Here is a 12,694-nt window from a genome sequence, read left to right on the forward strand (position 1 = left end):
ATAAGGACGGCCATACTGGGTCAGACCAAAGGTCCATCTAGCCCAGTGTCTTGTCTTCTGATACTACCCCTATCTTTTAACCAGTTACCAATCCATGAGAGGACCTTCCTGCTTATCCCATGACTTGTTACTTTGCTTAATAGCTTTTGGGGAGTGACCTTGTTGAAGGTTTTCTAAAAATCTAAATACACTATATCCACTGGATCCCCCTTGTCCACATGCTTGTTGACCCCCTCAAAGAATTCTAGTAGTTTGGTGAGGCATGATTTCCCTTTACAAAAACCATGTTGACTATTCCCCAACAAACTATGTTCATTTATGTGTCTGACAATTTTGTTCTTTACTATAGTTTCAACCAGTTTGCCCAGTATTGAAGTCAGGCTTACCAGCCTGTAATTGTTGGGATCACCTCTGGAGCCCTTTTTAAAAATTGGCATCACATTAGCTATCCTCCAGTCATTTGGTACAGAAGCTCATTTGAATGATAGATTACAGACGATAGTTAGTACTCCTGCAATTTCACAAGTTCCTTCAGAACTCTTGGGTGAATACCATCTGGTCCCGGTGACTTATTACTGTTTAGGTTATCAATTCATTCCAAAACCTCCTCTAATGAAACCTCAATCTGAGACAGTTCCTCAGATTTGTCACCTAAAAAGAATGGCTCAGGTTTGGGAATCTCCCTCATATCCTCAATCGTGAAGACCAATGCAAAGAATGCATTTAGTTTCTCCGCAACAGCCTTATCGTCCTTGAGTGCTCCTTTAGCATCTCAATTGTCCACCCGGGGAACTATACCTCTATTACTATAGCAATATAATTCCACCATTATAGTTACTCCAATAAATTGCTCAGTGTAGACAAGCCCTTATGTTCTTTTTGAAAGCACCACAACTCTAAAGACAAAGCCTGGGCTCAGTTTCCCCTCCAGAGAAAGTGATCCCCAGTCTATTTGCCCCTTCTCAGGGAAATTCTTTTTTTTACAGAACGTCCCACCCCATGCATGCTTGAGCTCAGTTACCACACTGCCCAGTGCCTTTTTGTTAGCTGGACCGGGACTGAGTCTTCCTTTGCCTGAGATTGACTGTCTGGGCAAAACCAGTCAGGCCATCTAAGAGTATCCCCCATGATGGTTTTTCCATTGTTTGGCTGTTGCACTAACTCAGACTTAATGGCTTGCAGTCAGAGGCACTGTGGCTGTGGGGAGTGTGCTGAGATTCCCGCCCTCCATCTCAAGAAATCCTAGACAGAAAACACATTTTGGGGACCAGACCAATGTTCTGTGCCAGGCACACCCACATTCATCACCATAGAGTTTAAACCTCCCATTGACTTCCATGGGGCCAGTATTTCAACCAAGGTAGTAATTTCCTCCAGGCAAGGTTTGGCAGCTGTAATGATGACAGAAAATATGGAATTTATTTTTAATAATATCATATATATCCAAGGACAAGCAAGAATCCTTTGCAGAACTTAGGGCCAAGCCCTTAAAACATGTCAAAAAACAGATGCTGCGTCTGTGGCTCACAAAGGAGTTCGTTGGAGTAACAGCAACAGTCATTAGGGAAGCTAACCACAAACTCTTTCTAAACTGTGAAGTAACTTCACCTTTTATCAATTTCTTCTATATTACGTACTTTATGCTAGAAGTTCATAACAGACATAAAAGATGAAGTTGGGACTTGATATGTCATCATAATATACAATTTTAGAAATATATAGACTATATTTCTAATATATAGAAAATTAGTCTATCTGGCACAATCTGCAACAGAGCCCTGCAGTTTGAGAAAGTTTCACTGACAAGGTGATTTCACTAGAAAGAGTACTGAGAGCATTTTGGAGAAAGTTGTGTATTTTAAAAGAGCTGGCTGAGAAGCTGGCTGACTGGACCATTAATGTTGGTTTTCAATAAGTCTCGAACACCAGGGAAGTTCCAGAAGACTGGAAGAAAGCTATTGTTGTGCCAGTATTTAAAATGAGTGAATGGGAGGCCCTGGGCTATTATGGGCCTGTCAGTCTGACATGTAGTGTTAGAAGCCAGAGGCAGCAGAAGAGGAAGGAGTGGTGCTCATTTGCATTTTGCCCCTGCATGCTGTGGTGATGGCAGTCCCCAAGGTGCTGCATGGACAGAGCACAAAGGGAGGCAGAGAGTAGAGGATAGAAAAGGGGAAGAAAAGGCAGAGGAGAGAGGGGGAAAGAGGGTGAGGAGCTGCAGGAGACAGGAGCCTCCTTGGTGCTGCTTGAGCATTTCCTAGCTCTGACAATCCCAGGGGAGTGAGCCAGCTCTACCCCTCACTATTTCTACTAGCACTTGTGAGCCTAGGCCTATTGGTGTCATGACACCCTCAAGAAGTGGAGGAACACCAGAGCAGAGTGGGGAGGGACTACTCTCTCCTTCTCCCATGATGCGATGCCCCTATGTAGGGAGCCCCGACATTACAATGGCCTTCTTTGATGCCATGTTGTATTGCAAACTCAGGTCTGTGTGAGGGCTGTTTAGCAATTCAATATATTTGCTAGAGAAAGGCATCAGCATTCTTTGTGGACGCTCGCAGGGCAGGATGTAGGGAAGGGGCTGGGAACCTCTGAAGGTTTGCAATGTACATTGATTTCAGATGTATTATTTGTATGCTTTGTGCAACAGTTTTATTTAATAATTAAAGGGTTAAAGATAATTGTATGATGCAGCACATGGCTTAATTAGAACAGCAGGTAACTGTTTGCCTGCCCTCCAGAGATGTTGTGAGTGTAATTAATTGTGGGAAGAGCTTGGATAGTCCTGGAAGGAAGGTACCAATGAGTGCCCAATATTTTTAATTCAGTATAATTAGTCATTATTAGTCATTAATCTTGGGTTGGCCCACCAATGGAAGTACATGCAGTTGACTCCAAAGCTGTAACCAGGGGGTTACATGGCCAGATATTTTGCCTTGATATCATGTTATATCTGCTGGAGTTAGTCGCACTTGGTGCCTCCTGCCATTGGTGCCACACAGTTGCAAAACTGACTGCTCGTCCTCCACTAGTGGGTCTGCCTCCTGGCTCTCCACTGCTGTTCTGCAGCTGTGGGAGGGGGCTCTGCCTAGAACCTGCCAAAACTCACAGTTTTTGGTTTGCAAGAAAGTTTAGCATCAGAGGGGTAGCCGTGTTTGTCTGGATCTGTAAAAGCGGCAAAGAGTCCTGTGGCACCTTATAGACTAACAGACATATTGGAGCATAAGTTTTCGTGGGTGAATACCCACTTCATCGGATGCATGTAAGCAGTAAGTAAAATCCAGGGATGGTACAGTGATATATTTGTGACCCTAGAATATGGCTGCCTAAAGTTTTCCATTATTAACCTTTTTCCAATACTTTTTTTCTGAAGAGCTCTAAAGCCTCCGTGGGTTGCAGCAGAAATGTGATATTTTGTAGGCAGGGAGAGTCCTTTACGACCTCCATGGAAATCTATTCAGATATGGCAAAATTATCAAAAAGCCCATTTTTCCAGTTGTTTTCCTCAGCAGAGCTTGATACAGGCTTATTGTTTTAAAAAACCCACCCCAGATATTCTCCATGCAATGCAGATGCCCTTGCTTCAGCCTGGCACAGGAAACTTTAAACACTTCAACTTTGGCAAAGATCTAAGTAACTGAAAACAGGGACATATAAAAGAAAGTGTCGAGCAACCTCAACCTTAGATGTTGCTCCCTGTGCCACCTATAATGTCGAACTAATTTTAACAAAGGTAACAAAATATTTGGTTTATATTAAAGAAGGTGAAAATCTGAAAGGTGAATTCAGATAATATGTTATAAGGCATAAACAACCACAGGGTCCGATACACCTTAATTTTATTATTCTTAACAATTACTAGTATTATTTATTGGTATTTTTAAACATATGATGCAATCCGACTATCTCACAAATAAAATGTAGAGATTACACAACTCCTGGTACCAAACCATGTAGAGCAGTTTGTCTTAATATTGATTTAATAGTTATCAACATTATTAGTAATACATTAAGCAAATTAGCCAAATGACTTCCTTGCAGCATGATGAACTATGAAAACCATACAGAGTCATCAAAGACTGTGAAAGGATTTTACATAAATGGACATTTCTGCTGGCAGCTCAAAATGCTGACAGAAAACACTGCCTGGGAGAAGGACACAGAGTTGTGTCAAGCTGGCCAAGGACTGCACCGCAGAGAGGACTATAGAGGTGTCCCACAGAAGTAAATTGCTGATCAGAGTTAAAGCAGCAGGTGTTCATTATATGTTCCACGATATTTTACACAAACCTCTGTGGCCTAACATGTTTTACACAATCTGAGATGGCACAAGATATTTCAGAGAGAGAAAGTAGCAAGATTTCCAACGTTCAAACTGTGGTAAGGCAGTTCAGATTTTCCCCACAAGCAGGGTTCTTTCTGATTGGCCCACAGCAGCTTTCCCAAGAAACCAAGCCTTCAGCAAGTGAATTAAACAGGCAGTTTGGGTCAAAGCATCACTCTCTGAAGATCTAATATCTGGATGAGAGAGACAGCAAGTGTGATTGTCGTCACCCGGCTACTGAGAGTGCCTCAAATCTGGTAACTACTAAAGTCGCTTCCCTTATACTCACTCTTTAAAGTCTTTATAACTCTTCCTTTAAAGTCTAGGGAGATGATTGTGAGATGCAGAAAGAGAAGAAGACAGCTGTGATAACCCCTTGAGTGAATGAACTACCTGAATGAACTTTCTAGCTATCTCAAGAATCCATTTGGAGCCACTGTGATGCAAGGCTGGAGAACATGCCTTCATGCCAGTTTTAATGGATAAGTACCAAATTCCATGCATTTTGTTTACTCCAATAAAAACTTGGTTATTTTAAAGCTACCTGAGTTAAAACCATCAGGATAATCTCAGTTATCTGAATTCCCTTTATCCAGAAATCCTAATTATCCGAATGCACAGTGGGTCCCTCCCGTAGTGCTGTGTTAGTTAATCACCCTCTGATGAACTAACCTTAGGGCTGTGGGAGCTGCGATTTGGGAGGATTTCCAGAGTTAGCGATGAAGACAAGGAAAAAAGGGAAGAATTAGGGAGAAAGTGGGAAGGAGAGAATAGGTGGGGAGGGAGAGAAAAGCAAACAGGCAAGAAAGAAACAGATGAAGGGGTTAAGGTGAAGACTGAAAGGAAAAGGGGTCAAGGAGAGACAGGAGAAAGGGAGAGACAGGACAGCAGTTAAGGGAAAGAGAACAGGGCAGGAGGGAGGGGAATGAAGAGAGACAGAGGAGGGTGGAGGAGAGAAAAAGATCAGTATTTCCCCATGACCTATAAATACAGGGACTTTGTCTCCTCTCTGTCTTTGTGTCTCTTCTCTCCAGTGACACTGAGCTCCTGACCAACCTTCAGCCATGAAGATCCTTTATCTGCTCTTTGCTGTCTTCTTTCTGGTGCACCAGGGTGCAACAGGTAAGAGGTAAATGAAAATGAGGGATGATACAGAGGGGTAGCTGGGAGCACATACTAAGGTTGTCTAATCCTTTCTATTAGAAAAACATTTCTGATGTTTTCTTAAGAGCTCTAGCGCCTCTTCAGTTTGCAGACGATACATGAAATTTGAGAGGAATTATCCTGAGGTCAGGGATGTGTCTTTGCTGCCCCCGGTGAAAATCATTGAGATTTGACCGAATTATGACCAGTGGGGAGAAAAAAAGTTTCCATCATGTTTTTCTCAGATCTTTTGGAGGCTTGCTGCTTTTACTACTCCACAGTCTACCAGCACTGCATGCACTCTTCCTGAAATCGGAAATCACACAATTGATTAACTGGATGGTATACAAACAAAATGAACTCATGACAACCCTGTTCAATATACCTTTGGTCTAGGAGAAGGTGCGTAGGTCTGGGAGCTAGAAGACTGTAACTTACAATGTATCATCTGCTGGCTAGTGTTAGTAATTCTATGCCTTTCACAACTTGTATTATAAAGTCAGGCCTCCTGTGCCACTGAGACGTTACACAGCTGGGAACAGAACCAAGGTCTAAAAAAATGGCAGCCCTTCATCTCAGTGTCTTAGCCCCACTCTCTCTCAGAACCTACCACAGCTATGTGCTGTTAAGGAAAAGTTAGCACATGTGACTCCATTTTGGTTTGGGGCCCACCATTGTCTAAAAGCAAGCACATCATACACCAGGAGGAGTGATCCTTAGATACTGAATCCCTGTGAAAATCCTCCTCCTTGTCTCCAGCCTGCCTTGACTCCCAGTATCTGGTTTTTGTCAGTCTCCATCTCCCTATCTCTTGGCCTTTGATGTGAGGCCTCCCATCCTGATAATAAAAGTTACTGATGCATGGCTTTAGGACCATGCTGTGTAATTAACATACTGGTATAGCACGAGGAATGCACCAAGCAGGGATAGGTGGTAGATAAGACAAGGGTTTGTTTATTGGCTAAGGTTTCCGATGCACGAGGGCAACATGCTTTGCTAAAAAGTATATAACCTTTGTATAATCTGTATTCAGGGTCCCCTCCTGGCTAGCAGGGGGGCACCACGCTCGAGCGTAATAAACTTAGTGTCTTTTGGGAACTCTGCAGTTGTGGACTTTGTTTATGTGCCTCAGCCTAGATTTGAACTGTGCGTGACCTATCAGGTATAATTCACAGCATTGGTGTGCGTGTCCTACCAGGTGTAATTCGTAGCATTTGTGTGCGTGTCCTACCAGGTGTAATTCGTAGCATTTGTGTGCGTGTCCTACCAGGTATAATTCGCAGCATTTGTGTGTGTGTCCTACCAGGTGTAATTCGCAGCAGTTGTGTGCGTGTCCTCTCAGGTATAATTTGTAACAGTGCTTAGCTTTGTTCCTAGAAATGATATCATCAGCGTGTGACAGTGTTTGCAGCTGTAACGATGTACCCGTTTCAATTGCCCAGTGACCGCCACTTAAAAATGTTCTAATCTAACTATTCTACAAGCTTTGACTGTGCACATTTGGGCTGCATTTTCAAAACAACAGGTCCTATGGGTATAACCGGAGAGTGGCAATTAGTCATCAAGAAACTATTCCTAAGTGACTCTTCAGAAAAAAAAATCTACAGTCTCACAGACAGTCAAACTTTCAAAGGGGAAGGGACTTTTTCAAGCCCTTCTCTTTCAAAAAGCTGTAGTCATCCAAACCAGCACTGAGCCAGTTCAACCGTACATAGCCAAATTGCATTTATGATACTGCCTGGCACATCACGGTCAGAGCCAGGGGGAATCAAACTCACAGCAGTAGCCACCAAAGGAAGGTGGAGATGTGGGCAGCTACTTGCTTTCCACTCGTTAAAGGTATGGGCAGCAAAGGATGTCCATGCTCAGGCTGCAGATTGGAGAACTATACCTCTGAAAGCCAGCGGCCCATTTAATTAACTCACTCTGTTCCCTTCTTAGAGTCAGCCACTGAATTTGCACAGAACTACAACCATTCAAGTAGTAATGAAGCTGTGATAAACTTTTGCACTGGCAAATAATTGGGCTGACTTGGACAAGTGAAAGTGAATAGGAAATGCCTGTCATCCTGGAAATAAAGCCCTTATTTGCCCTGCTCTGCAGAATGAGGGTGACTCTTTTTCTTTCTGCAGAATTCTCCCAGGCTCAGAATTTCAACAGGAGATGTATACTCCGGGGGGGTACCTGTTTCTATCTGAGATGCCCCCCTTTTCTAAGGACACGCATTGGAAGATGCTTCAGCGGTGGTGTTTGTTGTGCAAGGTAAGTTCAGCATTCTACAAGGCAGACATTGCAGTGTGAACAGAGGAACAGTTGTTCCTCTCCTTCTTACATCCAAGCTGTTTAATGCTCTCGGAGGCTCCGCACAGATGGCCCAGCCCAGAGGCAAAGGAGGCTTCAAGCAACATCTGTGCTGCCCACATTCTAGGCCACCTGGGAGCTGGACTGGCCCCAACATGTATGAGAACCATTCCTCTGGCTGCTCTTACATACAGCAGCCTTACCCAGGCTGCCTGTAGGCTACTCCACAGCATGGAGCAGCCCAGAGTCTCTGCAGTGCTCAGTGCTACAGGGATTCCCCCATAGACCTGACATCCTCTATCAACATCTCCAGCAGCACCCCAGCTCCAATGCTTGCAAAAGGGACAGCAGAGACCTATTATGGCAGCCGTGAGTTGCTCATGCTTTGGGAAAGTCTCCCACCTCCAAGTCCCTTTATGGTTCTTGTACAGTCTCCATATGCTGCTGAAGTTTCATATATGGGCAGGGGTTGGCAGCCAAACACCCCATTGTCTACATTGCTTTTATATTTTAGAATAGGGAAGTCAAGTAGGAAAAACAAAAATCTGGAAGAGTGAGTGCAGACCCTGGGTCTACTTTGTATCAGTCTGCAGAGGAAGTGAAGGCAACAATTAGAAATAAAACAGTATCTAGACCAAATGGCAAACAGGGGAAATAGATAACAGTCAATCTACATTAGAAGTGATGAAGTTTAGCCTTGTGAAAGGGAAAGCTAAGGACATTGTGGAAGAATCCATGGCTGGCAGGACTAAGAATAAAATGGCATTTTAAAAAAAAATCTAGAAGAAAAGAAATCCTAACAATCATATGGGCCCATTCCTAGTTGGCGATAAAATTGTTTATAATGAGGCAGAAAAGGCAGACATGTTCCGTTCTGTATTTGGAAAGAAGCAGGCTGATGCACTAATAATACGTGAAGATGGTGACTACTATCTATCCATTAGAAAATAAGGAAGATGTTAAATAACATCTACTAGGGATAAACATTTTTAAATCAGCAGAGTTGGATAATTTCCATTATGGAATCCTCAAAGAACTGGCTGAAGGGAGCTCTGTTCCATTTACCGTTAGTAACAAATTTTGGAATTTTGGGGAGATTCCAGAAGACCAGAAGAGTGTTAATGTTCTGCCAATAGGTAACAAGCGCAGGTGGGATGATCTGGGTAACAATTAGTCTGACATCAGTTCCCAGCAAAATAATGGGAAAATGACTCCATCAATAAAGAATTAAAGATTAGGAATATAGTTGATGTCACTCAGCAGGTCTTTTAGGACATTAGGACTTGATAAACAAACCTAATGTAATTTTTAGATGACCTTACAACCTTAGTTGAGAAAGGTAACTGTGTACGTGTAACAATTGTTATTGCAAACAGTTTGACTTAGCACTGCACATGTTTCTGAGTAAAAGCCTAGCACCATAGAACCTCATTAAAGCACACATATAATACAATGTACAACCTAAAATAGTTGTCAATGGGGATTCATCATTGTATGTGGGTGCTTCCAGTGACTTGATTAAAGTGTATAAGTGTAACCCACACACCTCCTGGGTGTGGTTTTCTGTCCCATCTAGTGGCACCAAGACCACTTAGAGAGCAATTAATGAGTCTGCTCTACAGCCTTAGCTAACAGGCAGTTGGCTTTTAACTCATGCGGTAGATGCTCATGCACTAAGCTCCAGAGGTCCCTGGTTCGATCCCGCCCGCCAACGACCGGGGTTTGTGTCGGTGTTACATAAGCACAGTCACAGGGAGATAATACCAGGTTCTCAAGGGCTCTTTGATCTAGCAGAGAAGGCAGAACAAGATCCAATGGCTGACAGCTGAAGCCACACAATTTCAAGTTAGAAATAAGGCACAGATTTTTAACAGTGAGGGAACAAACGGCCAAAGGAAATAGTGTATTCTCCATCTCTTGGTGTCTTCATATCACGGCTGGATGCCTTTCTGGAAGAGAATCAAATACGTGTTACTGGGCTGAATAAAGGGGGTAACTGGAGGAAATTCTATGGCATCAGACTAGATGATCAAATGGTCCAAATTCTGGGAACAAAATGGCTGCTGTCTGCATCAACAGAATATTTATAAGGCTTTAAAACTGTAAAGCTAAAGCTTTATGACAAAGAAAAGCCTAAGAGTTTGGAGGTTACTGACACCTGAGGGTGAATGTAAGTTTGTGTTGTGCAGGAAAGGTAAAAAAGTAAATAAGGTAAAGTATTTTCAAACTATTTAACTCAAAACTGGCAGAACATTGTAATTGGGCGTGTGTCTCAGTCCTCACTCAAGTCCACACCACCAACCCAGTGTGGAAGATATTCAAGTGGAAGCTTACACATTAATTAAAAGTGCAGCCAGACAGACACAATGCAGCATTTCACTGGGCTTCCCTATGGTATATGTGGGTCCAAATGTTGCAAGTACTAATGCACATCAGGAGCTGGATTAAGAGTATCATTTTTCATGCGTGTGAGATCTTTCAGACTGGAGATGCTGTAGAACACAGACGTGTGCTAGGCGCTATCTTGCCCAACAGATTGGGGATTAAAGCAGAAACCTCTGAAGTAAATCACAAGAGGGGCTCTCTAACTGGGCCTGTAACAGACTCCCATTCTCTGTAGATCAGGCACAGAGGGGACACGTAACACATGCTGACCAGTGGGTGAGACCTGCATGCTATTGGAAGTGCTCACTGTTCCATATAAGTAAAACAGCACCAATCCACCCAGGATTTAGAGTCATTTAAGAGCAGGTGAATCTTTCAGTCCTTAAAGCAGCTCAGTACAGATTCTTAGCCCATGATTCCCCCCCTTATGAAGACAAAGGGAGATAATTATAAAAATCTTGGTGATGTCAATGCAGGGGTGAAAGTAACTTAAAGGACTTAAACGCCAGAGTCCTGAGTGGGGGTGTGGCCTCAACCGGAAGGGGCGCTTTAAAGGGCCTGGGGCTCTGGCAGCTGCAGAGCTCCCGGCATTGTAAATCCCTGCTGGAGCCCGGTTGCTGGAGCCCCGGGGCTCTGGCAACAAGGCTTAGGCAGGGATTTAAAGGGTCCGGGGCTCCTACCACTGCAGGGAGCCCCGGGCCCTTTAAAGCACCGCCCAAGCTGCACTGCCGGAGCTCCAGAGGTGATTTAAAGGGCCCGGGGCTCCCCGCAGTGGCAGGAGCACCAGGCCCTTTAAATCACCACCAGGGAAGCCAGTCCGGCACAGCGTACTGGCTTTTGCCGGTATGCCATACCGGATCATACTGGCTTACTTTCACCTCTGTGTCAATGTGAACACTATTCATAAGTGTTTTTTTAATGTTTTAAACATCAAAGTTTAGATGGTGTAGAGAAAGTAGATAAGGAAGTGTTGTTTACTACTTCTCGTAACACAAGAACTAGGGATCACCAAATAGAATTAATAGTCAGCAGGTTTAAAACAAATAAAAGGAAGTATTTCTTCACACAACACACAGTCAACCTGTGGAACTCCTTGCCAGAGGATGTTGTGAAGGCCAAGACCATAACAGGGTTCTGATAAATTAATGGAGGATAGCTATTCAATGGCTATTAGCCAGGATGGGGAGGAATGGTGTTCCTAGCCTCTGTTTGCCAGAAGCTGTGAATGAGTGACTGGGCATGGATCATTTGATGATTACCTGTTCTGTTCATTCCCTCTGGGGCACCTGGAACTGGCCACTGTCGGAAGACAGGATACTGGGCTAGATGGACCCTTGGTCTGACCCAGTAGGGCCATTCTTATGTTAAGGTTGCTATAGAAAGTTAATTTGGCAACTTTGCATTTCTCTAGCCATTTTTATTCCTGCTTTTATTGTTTTAGACCATATCTGTCATAAATTTTACGGGAGGCCTAGTTTGGTCTTATTGTTGTATCAAGCACAGCTCCCCAAGAAGGAGTTGGGAGGGTGAGAGATTTTCTCCCCCTACTAAAACACCAGGGAAACAGATTAAGGGCAGGAGATGTGAAGCTGGGAGTCCCTTGGGGTTGCACAGTGAGAACCAGAGAGCTAGGCTGGAGTGGCCCTAGTATGCAATTGTCCTTCGATCAGAGTCAGCCTTCAGTGAGACTTGGAATTTCCCTTACTCTTAAAGGATGAAGTTATTTATCACTGAATTAATTAGCTCTCATTTTAGCTTCAGCTGTGCTCAAGGTGTCTTTGATAGAGCAAATGTACCTGGATATGAGTTGTGTTTTTCGGGAGTACAGTTTTTATAGGCAGCCTGTTCGCCTGTTTAGATACATAAAATTATCCCTCTTAAAATTCTGTAACAGTATGTTGCAGTAAGGAAATGAATTCCCTGTGCCAGAGTTAACCAGGAACCCCTTCACACACCACACAGTGACTGGGGGATTCCACTTGTGCCTCTTGATTTGAAATCAAACTTCATATTATCCCTGTTTTACAGGAAAACATTAACAAAATCTGATTCTCTTTTTTTTTCCTACAGGGGACTGTGATTCTGATTGTCTAGGCAGGATATCTGGGAATCTGGGAGACAGCCACGTGCTTCTAAAATCACTGGATCCTACTTCAAGGGAACTCTGAAGTACTGTTTGTTTAGGCTCTAAAGAACCTTATGAGCTGGAAAAATTCCAGAAGGGAGCCCTTGTATCCCCCATATAAGATTTGTTACTTTCCTTTTAATAAAAGCAAGTTGGTTTGAGATAATCTTCCGGAAGTGTGTGTGTGTGTGTGTGTGTGTGTATGTGTGTAGCAAAGGATCTGTTTCTATAATTTGTCTCTGTGACGGGTTGGATCACAGAAACCCCCTTGGGGCTGCCAACTGATGTGCCAAGACTACTTCTGCCCCTGCTTTCCCTGCCCTCCCAGCCTGGGACTTCAGTGCCCTGCCTGGTTTGAGCCAGGCCCACTAGCCTGCTGCAAACCCAGACTCAGGTCTGAACCATGCCCCCTAACAGCT

General features: G+C 43.6%; 1 long non-coding RNA gene across 1 annotated transcript; it reads left to right on the forward strand.

Moving 5' to 3' along the window:
* The first annotated feature begins 4,456 nt into the window (after positions 1-4,456).
* LOC114019956 lies at positions 4,457-12,441 on the forward strand. The gene is made up of 4 exons (XR_005224539.2): positions 4,457-4,578; positions 5,356-5,443; positions 7,597-7,726; positions 12,221-12,441. It is a non-coding gene; the product is annotated as an uncharacterized LOC114019956 (long non-coding RNA).
* Positions 12,442-12,694: the final 253 nt, after the last annotated feature.

This window comes from Chelonia mydas, chromosome 3, assembly GCF_015237465.2.
Source record: "Chelonia mydas isolate rCheMyd1 chromosome 3, rCheMyd1.pri.v2, whole genome shotgun sequence".
NCBI classification, from domain to species: domain Eukaryota; kingdom Metazoa; phylum Chordata; order Testudines; family Cheloniidae; genus Chelonia; species Chelonia mydas.